Genomic DNA, 12,838 nt, shown 5'->3' on the forward strand with positions numbered 1-12,838 from the left:
GAGGAGGAGCCGACGAGCAGGCGCGCCGGCCGCCCTCGTTGATGACGATGCCGGCGATGCGAGTGCGCCGGCCGAGCGGCGTCTCCGCCGCGGGCTCGGCCTTGACGCCGAGCAGGGCCGGAGTGCCGGAGGAGTGCGATGAAGATCGGGAGGAGGAAGAAGAGGAGGACCCGAACCTCCTTGGCGCCCATGGCCCGGCGCGTCGGTGCTGCGCCGGGGCGGCCGTCCTCGCCGGGTACGCCAATGGCGGGTCGTTGCCGCCCTCGAGGTACGTCAGCACGCCCTCGAGTGTGCGGCCGGGGACGCCCCACCACAGGTGGCGCCCCTCGCTGTTCTGCCGGCCGCCAACCACCGGCGCGCCGTTGATGGACGCCAAGCGCTGCTGCTGGCGTGGTTGTCGGCGGCGTACTGGGGGAGGGAGAGTTGGGCGTCGGTGAGGGAGGCGCGCATGACCTCGACCTCCTCGGCGATGTACTGCGGCTTCGCCACGGCGTCGGGCAACGGGGGAATGGGCACTCCCCCGGCGCTGAGCCTCCACCCCGTCGGCCCGGCGCGCATGTCCGGCGGCGCCGGGATGTTCGCCTGGAACTGTTCGCGGAGCGAACGGCGGCCGAAGCCGTTGGCCGCCGCCTCGTCTCCGGGGTAGTGTTCCGCCATGGCGACGGGCTCGGGAGAGGTAGAGAGATAGAGGGAGGGGCTGGGCGGCGGCGCTCGGCAGAGGTAGGAAGAGGGAGGAGCTGGGCGGCGGGGCTGGTGTGGGCACAGGCGAGTGCAGGCCACCGGCTATATAGCCGCGCCGCACCCGTGTGTACGCGTGCGAGGGAGGGGAGGCGTCGGCGCGCCGTCCCGTGACGCGCCGCCCGTGAGGAATCAATGGCAAGCCTGACCGGCGGCATCCTTGGCATTGATTCCCTGCGGGAACCGAGGCCGTTGGGGGAAGACGAGGCGCCGTGTCGCTGACGCGGTGGGCACGCGGCTGTTTCGCGCCAAAACAGTTCGCCCCGGCACCCCCGGGCGCCCCCCAGCGCGCCGGGTTCGGCCTGGGTCCGCCGGCGCTGTTTTCGGCCCAAGCCGGCGAAAATCGGGCTCTTGAGGGTGCGACTGGGCCGTTTTTTTTGGCGCCAGCACGAAAAAATCGCCTGGAAAGGCCTTTCTGAGGGCGCGGCTGAAGATGCCCTTACCATCTGGGTCAGTCGATGCCTCCATGGAGCTTCAAAACGAGTCCTTGCACAAGTGTTTTTAAGTCTAACCACGCTATTAATGATCATAAACAAGCTTCATAGGGGTTCAATTTATGTTGGAGGATTAAGAAGCCACATATGTCGTCCCACTAAGATTAGCCATAATGGAAAGTAACATACACATATCTCTAGGCTATATTACTATCTTCATAGTGGGTAGTAACTTAGATATGATGTCATGCAAAGCTTCATTTATTAGGTTATAGACTTATATTGCATTGGGAGATGTGATGTTACTAAAACTACCTCTCTTTTTATTAACTCATTGTCATATAAACAAATTTGTTGAGTTGGACTCGAAGTTGCTGCTGAAGTTACTCCCACTATGGCTAATCTAAGGAAAACGCTCTATATCACAAGATTGACCCCACAATGGCGATCGGACGCCTCTGGGCTCCCGTTGGATTTTGACACAGGATCCAACGCCTTGCACAATGTCTACATATGACGTCTTGCATAATGGCTCACCAACGCATGAGATACAAACACTGCAATGCGTCCGCACTAATTTGTTGATGCTTCAACAATGGCTCAACGCATGAGATACATGAATATTACATGTGACATATTTCAACCGTCATAAACTTGTGATTCAAAATACAACTACACATGCCTCGTAGAAAAAATTATGAAGCATGGGTTGTAGTATTGCAAGCATGTTTATCTTACGATGGAAACAAGTCTGGAATGAAAGGAAGCACGTGATTATAGAGTCCTGGAGTAAAAAATCATATATGAAAGCAACACAATTAAAGAAAATTTGTGAATATACTTGGAAGCAAATTTCATTCACCGCGCTTTAGATAAAAGCAAACTTCAGCTGTGTTGGAAGCAATGTCGGTAAATAATAGAAACAACGTGTGCTTCCCGATGTTTGAAAATCATTGTGCTAAGGTAACTAATTTATTTGCCTAAAATCTATAATAATTAGTTTCCAAAAAACTAGCAATTTTGAGCCATTATCAGAAGAGCATGCAACACAGTCAAATGCCACGTACAATAATTATGGTGATTGAATTCAATTGGTAACCTTCGCATCGGATGGGTTGCATGCAACCATGCCTCATCCACTACTCATCGAGGTTGCATCCAACGGTCTCCAACTAATCTGATAGGAAGCAAAACATTAGTAGTCTGATGCCTAGTGCTGCCCCCCCAACAAAAGTCCTAGAGCGTGCTTAGCGAGGCTATATGCCTCAATAATGGAGCCACGTAGTTCGAAGATGAAGGATCATCTTCAAATTGCCTTGATGTTGCTATAATCTCCTTGATAATGCTTGCATATTTGCCTCCCGTGACTTCCTTCAAGTCATCCACCATGATCACATGTGGAAGGGAGAGATCCAAGTCAAGAGATATGGTTCACGGCAAGCCCAAGCTTTTAGTATTGTTGGGTCTGAGATCCCCGAACATTTGAAAGCCGAGGCTCCCAAGTATGCACCTGAATCGTCCTTGCGAACAGCGCCAAAAATCCTTCATTATTGTTCTGGGCCACGACCCCATCAACCTTGATCTTGGCAAAACCTTGCTCAGGGGGGATCCACAATCGCCTATCGACTGCGTAGGTGCAGCGGGCATGGCAGTGCCCTTCTTTGGTCTACATGCTTGTAGCTCTTTGATGTAGCTATGCACAAAATGATGGGTCGCACTAGGTGTCCAAAACTGTTGTTTGTGCAAAGTTGGCCCAATAAAACGCGCTGGCGCTTCCTACGCTTGCTCGCGTTCATGGAGAGCTCCTGTTCCGGAGAGCAGCTAGTTAAGAGGTACCCCTTATGAAAGGGAACCAAGGAACACTTCACGCGCTCCCGCGCAGGCAAATCAGCCGAAGCGGTTTTGTTCTCTGTTTTTCCTTTCCGATTTTTTGTTCATACCTTCTGTAGTTCAACCCTCTTACTATCTAGATTTTTTGTTTTTCTTCTTGTTGTGTGACACCGGCAGAAAATTGACGTGAAAATGGTAGAAAATTGACATTAAAAAGGCGCGCGTAAGAACAATGTTTGTCTGTAGGTACGAATTTCCCCCTTCCCCTTTTTCCTAATTATATTTTTGGGTAATGGAGTTTTATGGAGTAATTACGGGTGGGGGCTTCCAACACTATCAAATGTCAGCTTTCAACTAAGAAAAATGAAGTTACTAGTAATATTACGGTGCCTATGGCATGGCTCCAGCTCGTTAAATTTCATATACATCTTGAAGGGGGGGGGGCATAGGTCGAAGCGCTCGTTGGTTATAAATTTCCTGGGGCACTTATCTGGGGTACTTCGCAGCACATCCATATGGTTTACGGGGATCACAGGTGGTAGTTCCCCCTTGCTTTGGAGGCACCGATCAAAGCTTTGAGGAATCATAGGTAGTGTGATAGAGGCAAAGGTGCCCCGTCTTTCGATGAAATGGTAGCTATCATTTTGGTGGAAGTCAAATTTGACGATCCGACTACGAACGTGCGAAGATGTCGCGCCTTAGCAATCGCTAAACCAACCCCGAGAGATTATTGACCATGCCGGAGCACAATAAAATATGTTGACACGGGGAGGAACATATTCACTAGTTATATCATCCGCACTTGCTTGAATCTCAAGGCGTTCCTCAAACCAATCATATACTTTATTGAGATAGGTAACTAACCCAAGTCCCCCTCTAAGAGCCGTATATGAAAATTTCATCTCGTACGGCTCAAGCAAAAACACACAAATTTTCAACGACTAACAAGCAAGAAACTGAGATTGCAATCTGGATATTGCGAATTTAAGAGGAAAGCTTTATTGATCAAAGTGGGGATCTGAAATGTCTTAGCCTGGTTGTTGTACACAAACGAAGTATGCGCGTTGCACAATGGTGAACTTTAATCTAAACAAAACCCATGTCTAAACGGTGCCTTAAGGGCTTTATTTATTGGGGAAAAGAGAGGGGATTTCGTCCACCCTTGGCAAGGTGGGACTAAAACTCCTCCTGAGTCGTTACATGGGCCGGGCCCAAAAATAAGGTGGTGCAGCACCTATATTAAGATATGGACGAAACTTAAGAAAGGCCATCTTATATATTTTGTCCATGTCCTTGGATGTCATCGGGCCTGTTCTGATCCATGGGTTAGAGTTAGTTTGAGCTAGTTGGAGCTCAAATAGCCCAAAAGTATCCAAACATGAGGGCTAGATTGGAGCTAGTTGTATCTAACCCACCCAAAAAAACTATCCCATCCAATAGGTGCTAATTGGAGCTAGTTCTCATGGGGCCCATCGAAAAATCACTTTTCTCTCTCTATCCCACCAGCCAAGAGGTGCTAATTGGATCTAGTTCTCATGGGGTCCACTAAAAAAATTACTTTTCTCTCTCCATCAAGTGCATTTATTGTTCAATCTAACCCTGTCGTCCAAACACCTCTTTGGCTAGAGTTATTTCAGGGCTAGTCATGAGCTACAAACTAACTCTAACCTCTAACTAAGTTAGAGTATCCAAACAGGGCCATCATGGTGGCTCATAAGTGCTGAAAACTCCACCAGAAACTCTGTTCTTGTTCCCCTTGTGCGCGCCATCATCTCCATGCTTGATCATGCTCCAATGTTCATCCTTCTTGTCCATGCTAGGTCCTTCATTTATAAGCAAAACAAAAGTACCCAATTTAGGCAGCATCATATTCTCATGAACACTAGAATCATTACCAAGAAACGAAGTGCCTGGTAATTTAGTTGGCGTGCGCGAGCTCTAGTAATTGGTCCAGTATATGTAGCAGCAGGAGTTATGGGTTTAACTGTAGTAGTGATGTCTGCATCATCCTTCCCTTCTGGAATATAAGCCGTCCTCGATGGAAGCTGATATTCCTCACCCACATAAGGATTCAAATATGCAATGTTAAAAATGGGACTAACCCCAAACTATGCAGGAAGCTCAAGTTTATATGCATTATCATTTATTTTATCTAACACCTTAAATGGACCATCATCACATGGCATTAGCTTAGATTTGCACAAATCAGGAAACCTATCTTTGCGTAAATGTAACCAAACAAGATCTCCTAGTTCAAACACAATATGTATTGTACCCTTATCGCTAGCAAGTTTGTATTTAGCATTCATGTGCTTAATATTTTCCTTAGTCAACTCATGTATTTTTAAGATCAATTCAACACGTTGTTTAGCATCAAAATTAACCTTCTTCAAAGATGGAAGAGGCAACAAATCAATGGGTGCACGAGGTAGGAAACCATACATAATTTCCAAAGCGCACATCTTAGTAGTAGAATGCAGCGAACGATTATAAGCAAATTCAATATGAGGCAATCGTTCTTCCCACATTTTCAGGTTATTCTTCAAAACAAGCCTAAGCATAGTAGACAATATTTTATTGAGTACTTTAGTTTGACCATCAGTTTGGGGGTGACATGTAGTACTAAAAAGCAGTCTAGTCCCCAACTTAGCCCATAAACATCTCCAAAAGTGACTAAGAAATTTAGTATCATGATCTGAAACAATTGTATTTGGCACACCATGCAAGCGAATAATTTCATGAAAGAACAAATTAGCAATAATAGCAGCATCATCGCTTTTATGACATGGTATAAAGTGTGCCATTTTCAAAAATCTATCCACGACAACAAATATGCTATCCCTCCCCTTCTTTGTTCGAGGTGAACCTAAAACAAAGTCCATAGATATATCCTCCCATGGAACACTAGGTATAGGCAAAGGCATATATAAACCATGAGGATTTGAGTTGTGACTTAGCTTTTTGACATCTAGTGTAGCGAGCAACAAAATGCTCAACATCTCGTCTCATCTTTGTCCAAAAGAAATGTGTAGCAAGTACGTCCTCTGTCTTCTTCATGCCAATGCCCCATTAACCCCCCTCCATGCACCTCCCGCAACAACAAAAGATGAACGGAGCTAGCTGAAATGCATAACTTGTTAGCGCGAAACACAATCCGTCATTGATGACGAACTTGTTCCAAGTTCTTCCTTTACATTTCTGCATCATGCACATATTGATCTTTGATGGTCTCCAAATCAAATATTTTAAAGTCAAGTTGTGAAAGCATAGTATAGCGACGAGACAATGCATCGACAATAACATTTTCTTTACCCTTCTTGTGTTTAATGACATAAGGGATAGTCTCAATGAATTCAACCCATTTAGAGTGTCTATCGTTTAGTTTTGCTTGACTTTTAATATGTTTCAAAGATTCATGATCAGAATGTATAACAAATTCTTTGGGCCGTAAATAATGTAGTCATGTTTCCAACGTCTAAACAAGAGCATATAATTCCTTATCATAAGTAGAATAATTCAGACTAGGGTCACTCAACTTTATAGGTTTTTAATCATTTATGCCACCAGTTGTGTCCCACTACTCAATTTTGCCACTAGAAGTTACAACTGCTCAAAAATGCCATTTTTCTGTGAGATCCTTGCTAAAAAATGCCATTAGTGCTGGGAAATGTAGCATGCAATTTCAAAAAACTCCTATGCTCACGCAAGATCTATCTAGGAGATGCATAGCAACGAGAAGGGAAGAGTGTGTCCATGTACCCTCCTAGACCAAAAGCGAAAGTGTTTGACAACGCGGTTGATGTAGTCGAACTTTTTCTCATTCCGACCGATCAAACACCGAACGTACGACACCTCTGAGTTCTGCACACGTTCAGCTCGATGATGTCCCTCAAACTCTTGATCCAGCAAAGTGTCGAGGCAGAGTTTCGTCAGCACAACGGCGTGGTGATGGTGATGGTGAAGTGATCCGCGCAAGGCTTCGCCTAAGCACTACGACAAATATGACCGGAGGAGTAAACTTTGGAGGGCGCCGCCGCACACGGCAAATAGTTGTTTCTATGTGTTCTAGGCGCCCCCTCCCCACATATATATGGGTTGGAGGGGGGAAGAGGCAGCCAGGGGGCGCCCAAGTAGGCCGAATCCTACTTGGGATCCCACCCCAATTCGCCCCCTTTCCTTGTTTTTCGGAGGGAGAAGGAAAGAGGAGGGGAGGGGGGGGGGGCGAGAAGGAAGGGGGAGGCCGAATCCCTCCCCTTCCTTTCTCTCTTACCCCCTTTCCTCCCTCTTCCTATTCGGCCTACATGGGGGGCGCAACAGCCCATGCCGGCTGCTGCGTTTCCCCTCTTGGCCCAATAGGCCCAAATCTGCTGGGGGGTGCCTGCAACCCCTTCCGGTGACCCGATATGTACCCGGTACCCCCGGAACACTTCCGGTGTCCGAATATCACCGTTCTATATATGAATCTTTACCTCTCGACCATTTCGAGACTTCTCGTCATGTCCATGATCTCATCCGGGACTCCGAACAACATCCGGTCACCAAATCACATAACTCATATAATACAAAATCGTCATTGAATGTTAAGCATGTGGACCCTACGGGTTCGAGAACTATGTAGACATGACCGAGACACCACTCCGGTCAATAACCAAAAGCGGAACTTGGATGCTCATATTGGTTCCCACATATTCTATGAAGATCTTTATCGGTCGTATCATAATGACAACATACGTTATTCCCTTTGTCATCGGTATGTTACTTGCCCGAGATTCGATCGTCGGTATCTTCATACCTAGTTCAATCTCGTTACCGGCAAGTCTCTTTACTCGTTCCGTAATACATCATCCCGTAACTAACTCATTAGTCACATTGCTTGCAAGTCTTATCATGATGTGTATTACCGAGAGGGCCCAGAGATACCTCTCCGATACTTGGAGCAACAAATCCTAATATCTATCTATGCCAACCCAACAAACACCTTCGGAGATACCTGTAGAGCATATTTATAATCACCCAGTTATGTTGTGACGTTTGATAGCACACAAGGTATTCCTCCGGTATTCGGGAGTTGCATAATCTCATAGTCAAAGGAATATGTATATGACATGAAGAAAGCAATAGCAATAAAACTTAACGATCATTATGCTAAGCTAACGGATGGGTCTTGTCCACCACATCATTCTCCTAATGATGTGATCTCGTTCATCAAATTACAACACATGTCCATGGTTAGGAAACTTAACCATCTTTGATTAACGAGCTAGTCTAGTAGAGGCTTACTAGGGATATGGTGTTTTGTCTATGTATCCACACATGTATCAAGTTTCCCGTTAATACAATTCTAGCATGAATAATAAACATTTTATCATGATATAAGGAAATATTTAAATAACAACTTTATTATTGCCTCTAGGGCATATTTCCTTCAGTCTCCCACTTACACTAGAGTCAATAATCTAGTTCACATCGCCATGTGTTTTAACACCAATAGTTCACATCTTATGTGATTAACACCCATAGTTCACACCGCCATGTGACCAACACCCAAAGGGTTTACTAGAGTCAATAATCTAGTTCACATTGCTATGTGATTAATACCCAAAGAGTACTAAGGTGTGATCATGTTTTGCTTGTGAGAAAAGTTTAGTTAACGGGTCTGCCACATTCAGATCTGTATGTACTTTGCAAATTTCTATGTCTACAATGCTCTGCATGGAGCTAATCTAGCTAATTGATCCCACTTTCAATATGTATCCAGATCAAGACTCAGGGTCATCCAGATCGGTGTCAAAGTTTGCATCGACGTAACTCTTTATGATGAACTCTTTATCACCTCCATAACCGAGAAATATTTCCTTAGCCCTCTTTAGGTACCTAAGGATAATTTTGACCGCTATCCAGTGATCTACTCCTAGATCACTATTGTACCCCCTTGCCAAAATGGCAAGGCACACAACAGGTCTGGTACACAACATGGCATACTTTATAGAACCTATGACTGAGGCATGGGAATGACTTTCATTCTCTCTCTATATTCTTCCGTGGTCGGGTTTTGAGTCTTACTCAACTTCACACCTTGTAACACAGGCAAGAACCCTTTCTTTGACTGATCCATTTTCAACTGCTTCAAAGCTTTATCAAGGTATGTGCTTTGCAAAAGTCCTATCAGGCGTCTTGATCTATCTCTATAGATATTGATGCCTAATATATAAGCAACTTCACCGAGGTCTTTCATTGAAAAACTTTTATTCAAGTATCCTTTTATGATATCCAGAAATTCTATATCATTTCCAATCAACAATATGTCATCCACATATAGTATTAGAAATGCTACAGAGCTCCCACTCACTTTCTTGTAAATACATGCTTCTCCAAAAGTCTGTATAAAACCATATGCTTTGATCACCTCATCAAAGCGTATATTCCAACTCCGAGATGCTTGCACCAGTCCATAAATGGATCGTTGGAGCTTGCACAATTTGTTAGCACCTTTAGGATTGACAAAACCTTCTGGTTGAATCATATACAACTCTTCTTTAAGAAATCCATTAAGGAATGTAGTTTTGATGTCCATTCGCCAGATTTCATAATCATATAATGTGGCAATTGCTAACATGATTCGAACAGACTTAAGCATCGCTACGGGTGAGAAGGTCTTTGTTGGAAATATGCCCTAGAGGCAATAATAAAATGGTTATTATTATATTTCCTTGTTCATGATAATTGTCTATTGTTCATCTATAATTGTGTTATCCGGAAATCGTAATACATGTGTGAATACATAGAACACAACATGTCCCTAGTGAGCCTCTAGTTGACTAGCTCGTTGATCAATAGATGGTTACGGTTTCCTGACCATGGACATTGGATGTCGTTGATAACGGGATCACATCATTAGGAGAATGATGTGATGGACAAGACCCAATCCTAAGCCTAGCACAAGATCGTGTAGTTCGCATGCTAAAGCTTTTCCAATGTCGAGTATCCTTTCCTTAGACCATGAGATTATGCAACTCCCGGATACCGTAGGAGTACTTTGGGTGTGCCAAACGTCACAATGTAACTGGGTGGCTATAAAGGTACACTACGGGTATCCCTGAAAGTATCTGCTGGGTTGGCACGAATCGAGACTGGGATTTGTCACTCCGTATGACGGAGAGGTATCTTTGGGCCCACTCGGTAAGACATCATCGTAATGAGCTCAATGTGACTAAGGGGTTGGTCACGGGATGATGTGTTACGGAACGAGTAAAGAGACTTACCGTAACAAGATTGAACAAGGTATCGGTATACCGACGATCGAATCTCGGGCAAGTGCTATACCGGAAGACAAAGGGAATTGTATACGTGATTGATTGAATCCTTGACATCATGGTTCATCCGATGAGATCATCGTGGAGCATGTGGGAGCCAACATGGGTATCCAGATCCCGCTGTTGGTTATTGGCCGGAGAGATGTCTCGGTCATGTCTGCATGGTTCCCGAACCCATAGGGTCTACACACTTAAGGTTCGATGACACTAGGGTTATAGGGAATAGATGTACATGGTTACTGAATGTTGTTCAAAGTCCCGGATGAGATCCCGGACGTCACGAGGAGTTCCGGAATGGTCCGGAGGTAAAGATTTATATATGGGAAGTCCCGTTTTGGACACCGGAAGTGTTCTGGGCGTTATCGGTAACGTACCGGGACCACCAGAAGGTTTCGGGGGTCCACCGGGAGGGGCCACCAGCCCTGGAGGCCTGCGTGGGCCAAGTGTGGGAAGGGACCAGCCCCTAGGTGGGCTGGTGCACCTTCCACAAGAGGCCCAAGGCACAGGGAAGGGGGGAAGGGGGAAACCCTAGGCTCAGATGGGCCTAAGGCCCACCTAGGGTGCACCCCCCTCTCTCCCCCTCTGGCCGCCACCCCTAGGGGGGGGGAACCCTAGATGGGGGCGCAGCCCCTCCCCCCTATATATAGTGGGGGTTTTGGGGCTGCCAGAGACACGAGTCTTCCTCTCTCTTGGCGCAGTCCTACCCCTCTCCCTCCTCGTCTCTCGCAGTGCTTGGCGAAGCCCTGCTGGAGTGCCACGCTCCTCCACCACCACCACGCCGTCGTGCTGCTGCTGGACGGAGTCTTCCCCAACCTCTCCCCCTCTCCTTGCTGGATCAAGGCACGGGAGATGTCACCGGGCTGCACGTGTGTTGAACGCGGAGGCACTGTTGTTCGGTGCTTAGATCAGATTCGGCCGTGATCTGAATCGCTTCGTGTACGACTCCACCGACCGCGTTCTTGCAACGCTTCCGTTTCGCGATCTTCAAGGGTTTGAAGATACACTCCCCCCCTCTCTCATTGCTAGTCTCTCCATAGATTGATCTTGGTGATGCGTAGATTTTTTTTAATTTCTGCAATGATCCCCAACAGTGGTATCATGAGCCAGGTCTATGCGTAGTTTCTATGCACGAGTAGAACACAAGTTGTTGTGGGCGTCGATTTTGTCAATTTACTTGCCGTTACTAGTCTTATCTTGATTCGGCGGCATCGTGGGATGAAGCGGCCCGGACCGACCTTACACGTACGCTTACGTGAGACTGGTTCCATCGACTGACATGCACTAGTTGCATAAGGTGGCTAGCGGGTGTCTGTCTCTCCCACTTTAGTCGGATCGGATTCGATGAAAAGGGTCCTTATGAAGGGTAAATATAAATTGGCATATCACGTTGTGGTTTTGGCGTAGGTAAGAAACGTTCTTGCTAGAGACCTATAACAGCCACGTAAAAAACTTGCAACAACAATTAGATGACGTCTAACTTATTCTTGCAGCATATCCCGTGTGATGTGATATGGCCAAAAGAATGTGATGAATGATATATGTGATGTATGAGATTGATCATGTTCTTGTAATAGGAATCATGACTTGCATGTCGATGAGTATGACAACCGGCAGGAGCCATAGGAGTTGTCTTAATTGATTTATGACCTGCGTGTCAACATAAACGTCATGTAATTACTTTACTTTATCGCTAACCGCTAGCCATAGTAGTAGAAGTAATAGTTGGCGAGACAACTTCATGAAGACACGATGATGGAGATCATGATGATGGAGGTCATGGTGTCATGCCGGTGACGATGATGATCATGGCGCCCCGAAGATGGAGATCAAAAGGAGCAAAATGATATTGGCCATCAAGTTCTACTTTCCTCCCACTCACTTCTTTCCAATTTGAGAGAAGGTACAATTACCACATTAAGTTCTACTTTCCTCCCACTCACTTCTTTCGAGAGAAACTCCTTCTCTATAAAGGATCCAATCTTAGCAACAAAGATCTTGCCTTCGGATCTGTGATAGAAGGTGTACCCAATAGTTTCTTTTGGGTATCCTATGAAGACGCACTTTTCCGATTTGGGTTTGAGCTTATCAGGCTGAAGCTTTTTCACATAAGCATCGCAACCCCAAACTTTAAGAAACGACAGCTTAGGTTTCTTGCCAAACCATAGTTCATACAATGTCGTCCCAACAGATTTAGATGGTGCCCTATTTAAAGTGAAGGCAGCTGTCTCTAATGCATAACCCCAAAATGATAGTGGTAAATCAGTAAGAGACATCATAGATCACACCATATCTAATAAAGTACGGTTACCACGTTCGGACATACCATTACGCCATGGTGTTCCAGGTGGCGTGAGTTGTGAAACTATTCCACATTGTTTTAAATGAAGGCCAAACTCGTAACTCAAATATTCGCCTCCACGATCAGATCGTAGAAACTTTATTTTCTTGTTACGATGATTCTCCACTTCACTCTGAAATTCTTTGAGCTTTTCAAATGTTTCAGACTTGTGTTTCATTAAGTAG

This window comes from Triticum dicoccoides, chromosome 2A, assembly GCF_002162155.2.
Source record: "Triticum dicoccoides isolate Atlit2015 ecotype Zavitan chromosome 2A, WEW_v2.0, whole genome shotgun sequence".
NCBI classification, from domain to species: domain Eukaryota; kingdom Viridiplantae; phylum Streptophyta; class Magnoliopsida; order Poales; family Poaceae; genus Triticum; species Triticum dicoccoides.